Source organism: Lycium barbarum, chromosome 4, assembly GCF_019175385.1.
Source record: "Lycium barbarum isolate Lr01 chromosome 4, ASM1917538v2, whole genome shotgun sequence".
Taxonomy (NCBI): domain Eukaryota; kingdom Viridiplantae; phylum Streptophyta; class Magnoliopsida; order Solanales; family Solanaceae; genus Lycium; species Lycium barbarum.
The window spans coordinates 93,525,764-93,534,242 of record NC_083340.1 but is presented as its reverse complement, the minus strand read 5'-3'; positions in this window follow the sequence as shown (position 1 = coordinate 93,534,242).

The following is an 8,479-nucleotide window of genomic DNA, read 5'->3' as shown; positions in this document are numbered from 1 at the left end:
AGTAGTTAGAATATTTCCAAAGAAAACGATCGAAGACAAGTCATAGAACACGTAAGGGTAAAATCGAAAATAGTGGGCCCACCTCGGGACAAACAAAGCGGTGGGCAAAAAGTACGTATTTTAAGCTTATGGGATCACCTACAGAGGTCCTAGGGCAATCTATAACCTCCTAAGCAATTTGGGGAGGTTTGCATAATTTTCCAACAAAGCGTACTTAAAGAGTTCAATTCTATTGAACGAAAATGCGACAATTTCGTACGCAGATTCCGATGGACAGAATATTCTCCGAGGCGTAGATCCAATCCTAGTACATCTAGGACATGCCAAGAGAAGAATCGGGATAGCTTTACATACCTTTTAAGCTCTTTACGTCTTTCCAAGCTCACTTCCCATTTCGTCAAAAATCTGCAAATGGTCATATTTACCAAATGTTACCCATAGGACCTTAGGGCTTAAATCTCAATTCAACACTTTTCTACAAAAATTTGGGCAGCATTTCCCCTATACATATAGCATCCCCGAGAATTCAACTCGGCCAAAATAATCAATAACAACCCAGCAACAACACCACCAACAACAACAATCACAATAAAACACAATAATACATAACTAGTCATCTCTCCAACATAATGTCATAACTTACATTCCGACTTCGTATTGTCAAATCAACACCATCATACTCACATTCATTACTAATCAAAATCATTACAATGCCATTCGGAAGCATTTCCTATAATTTCTACAATCTTTACACAAGATATACAAAATATACCAACTTTCCACCAAAGCCACACTTCATCCGAAGCTTCTAATCTTTAGCATATTTATTCATAACATGTTTCCGTCTTCCAAGTTCATCAACAATCATCATAATTTATACCTTAGCAACTTAATTTCCATAACGACGTAAAATCATACTAAGACGACATAAGCTCCTACATTCCATTTCAATGCAAACTTACATCATTCTACCTTCATTTACATTGCAAGGATCACAACAACACAACTAACATATTAAACAACATTAATCCATCGTTATTTCATCATAACACAACCCACGGCCAACATGGCAATTTTCCAACTTCAACCAAATTCTTTCAACTTTCGTTTCCAATATAATTTCCATCATAACCACAACTAGAATACAACATAAAATTCAACACACTATAGGTATACACATATACACACACACGGCTACATGCATATATATATATATACCCACTTTGCAAACTTCCTTTTCTCTATACTTTCAACTCATTTCTACATACTACAACACAAACAAGCCTTCAGAACATAATAAAAAGGGATGAATTCTTACCTTTCTATCCAATCTTCTTCACTTGACAAAGTAGTCAACTTGAGGAAATAAGTGCTCCTTCTTCCAAAACAACTACACCAAGTTGTAGAGGATACTTAATTTAGTAAGCGAATCACAAGATATCAATTTTTGGAGGAAGATGTTTTAGGGTGATTTTTGCTAGCTTGGGGCCGAATGGTCTCTTTGTTTTGCTCTTGTTCTTGCTTTCTTTCCTTATCTTATTTTTCTTGAACCTTCTTATGAGATAAGGACTACTATATAATAATTAGCACATGGAAAATTAATTAAGGCCATGGGTTTGGGCCATTGTCGGCCGGCCACCTTTCAAAAAAATGGGCCTCATTTTGTTTCTTATTTTGCAAGCCCAATTGACTACAAATTTTATTTTGTAATTCCCGAAACTAATTTCCGAAATCCCAATTTTGCCCTTGGCCTTCTCCAACTCTTCCTTATTAATATTCTTTCATAAACAACTCATATGTTGCATAAAATCAATTATGACCTTATTTCTTACAAATCAAGATTATTTTCAATTTTCCAAATGTGTGAAAACACGGGATATAACAGGGGAGCATCTACTTTAGGTGCCACTCATCCCCGTATCTATGCTTTAGCAGAGCGACAGGATCCAGAGTCATTCCCCGATGCCGTCACAGGTATATCTGCACCTTTGATAATGTGTGAAAGGAGAAATAAATATTTGTAATATTAAGCAAGTATAAATTGAGAGGTTTTCTGCTATGTAGCGACAGAAATCAGTAAAGTATGATACATGGTATTAACAATGGTTATATATATCCTTGAGGACAATATTGATCCATCACTTGTAATCTTTATAAAATACCTTTTTAAAGGTACTACCGATGAGACTTAAGGGGGGGATTGTAAGGACGATGGTACTCAAGTTTTAAGGAAGTAAGATATGAAGAGTAGAACTTCTTTTTATACTTTTGGGTCGTGTGTGGCCAAATTCTATTGCTATTATATTGTGGCCCTATGAGGCATTGTTATTATGGGTTGTTGTGACAGTATGGTAGTGCCATATTATAGGGGAAACTCTGGCGAAATTTTTATAGAATCCCTGACGACTTAACATTCGAGGAGGAACGTTCTTAGGGGGGGGGGGGGAGAATGTTACCCCTCGGAAACTTTTTCGTTGATGCACAGTGAATAGACTAACGAAGAGCACGAAGTATACAGTATTTTGATAAGTAAGGAATGACATTTGATGACCCTAATTAAGATTTCAAAGATATTCGAGAAAGGGGGAGAAAGTTGCCAAGAGAAGGCAAGGCATACGATAGGTATCGAAAAGGAATTACGAGTAACAAGTTAACGAGGATTTAATAATGCTTTGGAGGAGAGTTATAACATCCCTTAGATGGTTAATAAGGTGGTAAACAAGTGCTAAGAAGGTTCCATAAGGTTGGATATCAAACGAGTCGACGAGGACGAATTTCGGATCACTAGGGATTATACGGCCAAACATACTGGCCGTATAAAACATACGGTCCGTATGTTGGACCATATAATCAGCCCAGAATGACTCACTTCACTGGACCAAACATACGGCCAAACATTCGGCCCGTATAAAATGTATGGACCGTATGTTAGTCTGTATATCTTGGCCGGGATAGATTTCATGATTTATATAGGGGACCCAAGTTCATTTTATTTCATTCCCATTTCACTCCTCTTCTCTCTAGAACATTCCACCCACAAGAAACTAAGAGAAATCAATGCTAAACTACATGAAACCCACAAAATCAAGTGCATGAAACCTAATAAAGTTCATCTACACCAAGAAAACTCAAGGGAGGTGAGTTAGGGTTTTGGTGCAAGAAAAGAAGTTCCACTCAAGTGTTGCTCATCCATCATCAAAGGTGAGTTTTATGGTCATTCTTGATTGTTTAAGGTGTTGAAAGTTAAAAACACTTGGATTGTAGAAAGATATACAAAATGGGTCATGAATGTGTGAATAGTGTCATTGATGAGTAGTAGTTTGAGGTGAATTATGAATATTGGTATGTTGTGATTATAAGTCTGCTAAAAATGATGTTTAGAACATGGAGTAAGTATTATATGCGAGAAAATGCAATAATGAACTATGACCATGATTGTGGAGAAATTGGAGTGAAATTGTGAAATGCGAATAGTGTGGGTGAATGATGATTGTTGCTTGTGATATTGTGAATGTTGTGATGGATGTTGTATGTAAAATGAGGAAAGTTGTATAAACAATGGATGTGCTGGCCAATTTTCCCTAGAAATTGTAACACGTTCTTATAATCGTTTAACTAATGTTAATACGAACTCCCTTGAAGGTAAGGACGCCAGCATTGAGGGAGAACGATGAAGCGGTAGAATAGCTAAAGGAAAAGGTAGGTAAGGCTAGTCCCTTATTTCTAAGGCATGAATTCTATGATATGATATTCTCTCCTTCTTCATTATTTTTCCTATGTATCGAAAACTATAAGTCTACGATCATAAAGAACTTCATACAAGATAAAGAAAAGAGACACGTTACGAGCATGACGATATTGGTGATGAATCTAATTGTAGGAGTCCCTAAGCTCATGAATGACACTCCTACGAAGATGGTGATCCTTATACGATTCCTATGATGTCATTTCCCCTACCTCTCCATGACTTTCTTACATTCCGCGAACTATGAGTCAACATTGATAGAGATCTTCTTATAAGATAAAGATAAGGAATATGTCATGTGTCTGATAATAATGATGATAAGCTGAAGCCTAGATATTCTAAGCAAGGAACGATGTCTATAAGCTAATGATCCTTACGTAATTTCTAGGATACTATGTTCCTTAGATTTCCATGGCTTCCTTATATTCCGGAACAAAGAGTCTATGTTCGTAAATAGCCGCGTGAGATAAAGATAAGAGACATGTTACGAGCACGATAATGAAGATGACAAGCTTAAGTCCAAAGGTTCTAGAGCTCCTGGTATAATGTTTCTACAAAGCTAACGACATTAACTATGACCTATTGGTGTTGCTTGTCGTATATACTCACCTTATATGCTAATTCCTTCAAGGTGAGGCAGAACACCTATGAATGCTCCATAATGTAATCGGGGGGTTCTCGACCGTATATCACCCCGATGTTGTTAAAGATCGTCTATAAGCTCTAATGCACATCCTACGATCAATGTCCCGAATACTCACGAGTCTATGTTTATAGAGGATTTCACATGAGATAAAGGTAAGAGATATGCCATAGATACGAGGATGGTAATGATGAGCCTAAGTGTTACACCTCGGAAATTTCCCCGTGAACGTACAGTGAAAAGTTGCAGGTTTGCACTTTGGCCTTCTTGGTCGTAAAGTGGAATACGGCCCGTAAAGCAATTTACGGACCGTAAGCTGCTATCGTCCTCCAACCTTCCAAAATTTCAAATTTCTCTCAAATGCTTCAAATGGTTAACAACGACTTGGAATACGGACCGTAAATTGAAATACGGCCCGTAAACTGCCATGATCTCCACCATGCCTTTCTGGTTTTGATATGCTTAAATACGATCGCGAAGGACGGACCGTAAACCAGTATACGGCCCGTAAAGTGGGTTTACAACCACTGTACACCCCGACTTCTGTTCATTAAAAACCAGATTTTGAGTTATTAAAAAGGGACCCTAAGCTCATTTTATTTCATTTCTCACCTACACGGTTCAAGAACTCTCTAGAGTAATCCAAAACACTTCATCCACAAGAATTTAAGAGAATAAAAGGGAGATCAAGATCAACAACATTAAATCCATGAAACAAAGTGTGTGAAACTCAAGTGAAGTTCATTCAAACCAAGAAGTTCCAAAAAAAAAGAGTGAAGTAGGGTTTGGTGCTAGAGAAGCAATTCCACTCGAGACTTGTTCAACCATCATCTAAGGTAAGTTTCATGACTTTAAAAAGTTGTTTAAGGTATTGGAAGGTTAAAATACCCGAGTTGTAGAAAAGCATAGCAAACGGGTCATAAATGAGTGAATAGTGCCATGAGTGAATGGTAATAGAATTGAATCATGAATGTTAGTGTGTTGTGAGTATGAATACGTTATAAATGACATGTAAACCACGAGATAAATGTGATACATGACAAAATACGATAGTGAACCCAAAACCATAAATGTGGGAAAAATGAAGAGAAATTGTGGAATGCGGTTAATGCATGTAAATGATGATCGTTGAATTCAACATTGTGGGTATCATTGTGAGCGTTTAGGAGTTGACGTAGAACATGGGATAAGTAGTACAAACAAAGGGAGTGTTGTCCAATTTTCCCTAGAGTTAGTAACGCGTTCTTATAGTCGATTAATTAACGTAAATGCGAATTCTCTTTTGAAGGTAGAGACGCGGTATCGAAGGAGAACAAGCGAGCGATAGTTTAGTTAAACGTCAAAGGTATGTGAGGCTAGTCCCTTCTTTCTAATGGCATGAATCCTATAGCGTAACGTTTTTCTTATCCACGAGCCTATGTCTATAATTAGCTACACAAGGTAATGAATTAAAGTATAGAAAGTCTAATGATGTTATTTATCGCTTACACTCACCTTATATGCTAATTCCTTCAAGGTGAGGCAGAATGTCCATGATTGTTCCATAATGCAATCGGGGGATCACGACCTTACGTCACCCCGATAGAGTATGCATTATGATAAGCTAAGCATATGATGATATTACTATTACACCGCGCCTATTTGGCCGGGCAGTCACCGCCAAGGCGGGCAGCTATGTGATACACCATGGCCAGATGGCATGGGCAGACACCACTAGTGGACGGCATGAGATGTTACCCCGGACGCGGTAGGCATGGACGCAGGATCATGTTATGATTATCACACCGATCCGAGATGGACGGGCAGTTTATACATGATGCATATATGATATGATATGATGATGAGCATGAGTAAGACAGCATGATTTGTTTTCTTATACTTGGCAGTTAGATTCTGATGTTCCATATGAGTATCTTCTTTATATCATTGTCTTACTTCATTGTCTATGCCTCTCATACTCAGTACAACATTCGTACTGACATCCGTTTTATTTGGACGCTGTGTTCATGCCCACAGGTAGACAGGGAGGAGAGCTCGATCCTGATCCGTGGTATCTATCAGCTGATTGGAAGCCTTCCATTGTCCTGGAGGTGCTTATGACTATTCTTTTGTGTATATATAGACTTGTATATGTATTTTAGGGCACGACGGGGTCTTGTCCCGTCCCTATGTTCAGTACTCCAGTAGAGGCTCGTAGATACGCAGTGCGGGTTAGATGGTCTCACAAGATCGCTGCTATATATCTATACCTATACATATTAATTTTCTAGCCCAAGGGCACATGTACATGAAAGTATTTTATGTTTCCATACGTGATATGATTTTTCCTACGCTATGAGTATAAAGATGATAAAATGGGTATAAAATGAGTAAAATGAGCGACAGAACGAGCGGTGCTCGGTGGTTAGCCCCGGGTACCCGTCGCGGCCCCTAGCTGGGTCATGACACTAATTCTAGCAATTATAAAGTCTATTATACGATATTTAAGCGAAGTTCATGTCACGAATATGATATGATTTTCATAGATTGTTTGTTAAATTCAAATGTATGCTATAATGAAAGATTACGATAAGCTTAATAGATTTATGTGATAGCAATGATTATGATGAGATATGCCGAGCCTTGTTATGAGGTATGTGACATTTTCGAGCCACTACGTGGCCGAATACAGAAGACATGTATGTGATATTGTCGAGCCACTACGTGGCCGAATATGGATATTGTCGAGCCACTACGTGGCCGAATATGGATGATGTCGAGCCACTACGTTGCCGAATACGGATAATGTTCTATGTGTATGACCACATACGATACTACAATGATGAATTATAGGACATAATGATGTATACGCTATGATGGTTCATGTACGACGATTATGTATATATATGATTTATGTATGAAATGTATTCAACCTTAACGGTCGCGCAGGTTTTGCATCCATCTTATGACTTATGATTTCTCTATCATGTTTATTTCATTCATGCCTTACATACTCAGTACAATATTCGTACTGACGTCCGTTTTCTTTGGATGCTATGTTTATGCCCACAGGTAGACAGGAAGACGGCGCAAACCTATAGGAGCTACCAGAAGATTTACAGGAGCACTCCATTATTTCGGAGGTGCTAATTGGGTTTATGTATTTTGGGCACGACGGGGTCTTGTCCCGTTCACATGTTTAGTACTCTAGTAGAGGCTCGTAGATACATATGTGTGGGTAGTATGGTCTCACGATGCTACTATGGTGTATATATTATTATTTTGATAGCCGAAGGGCTTATGTATATAAAATTAATTATGTTTTCAAATGAAAATAGTTGTCTTATGATTATGAGTATATGAATGGTAAAGAAGTGTATAATGACTATGACGAGTAAGGAAATGAGTGGTGCTCGGTGGTTAGCCCCGAGTACCCGTCACGGCCCCTAGTCGGGTCGTGACAGAAGGCAAAAAGGAATATGCCATCTACTATCTGGGCAAGAAGTTACATCCTACGAGGTGCGGTACACGCTCGTAGAAAAGACCTGTTGCGCTCTGATCTGGATCGCTCATAAGCTGAGGCTCTACCTATCGGTGTTCACCACTCACCTCATATCCTGAATGGATACATTGAGATACATCTTAAGGCAACCGATGCCCGTGGGAAAGTTGGCTAAATGGCAGATGTTGCTAAGTGAATTCGACATCATATACGTAGCACAAAAGGCAATCAAAGGACAAGCCATGGCCGACCTGCTGGCGGAGAGCCCCGTCGACAATGAGCTTGAGCCTCTACAGACTATCTTTCCAGATGAGGAGGTACTACCTATGGAGGAGGAGTTGACGGAACCATACATAGGGTGGAGTCTGTTCTTTGATGGGGCAATCAATTACAAAGGGGCAGGCACCCGGGTGGTGTTGATATCAGAGATAGGACAGCACTATTCGATGGCCGGGAAGCTCAACTTTAGGTGTACTAACGACATGGCAGAATATGAAGCATGTGTCCTCGGGCTCAGGATGGCATTGGACATGAACATACCAGAGCTGTTGGTAATCAGAGATTCTGATTTACTCATAAATCAAGTAAAACAAAGTTGGGTGACCAAAAA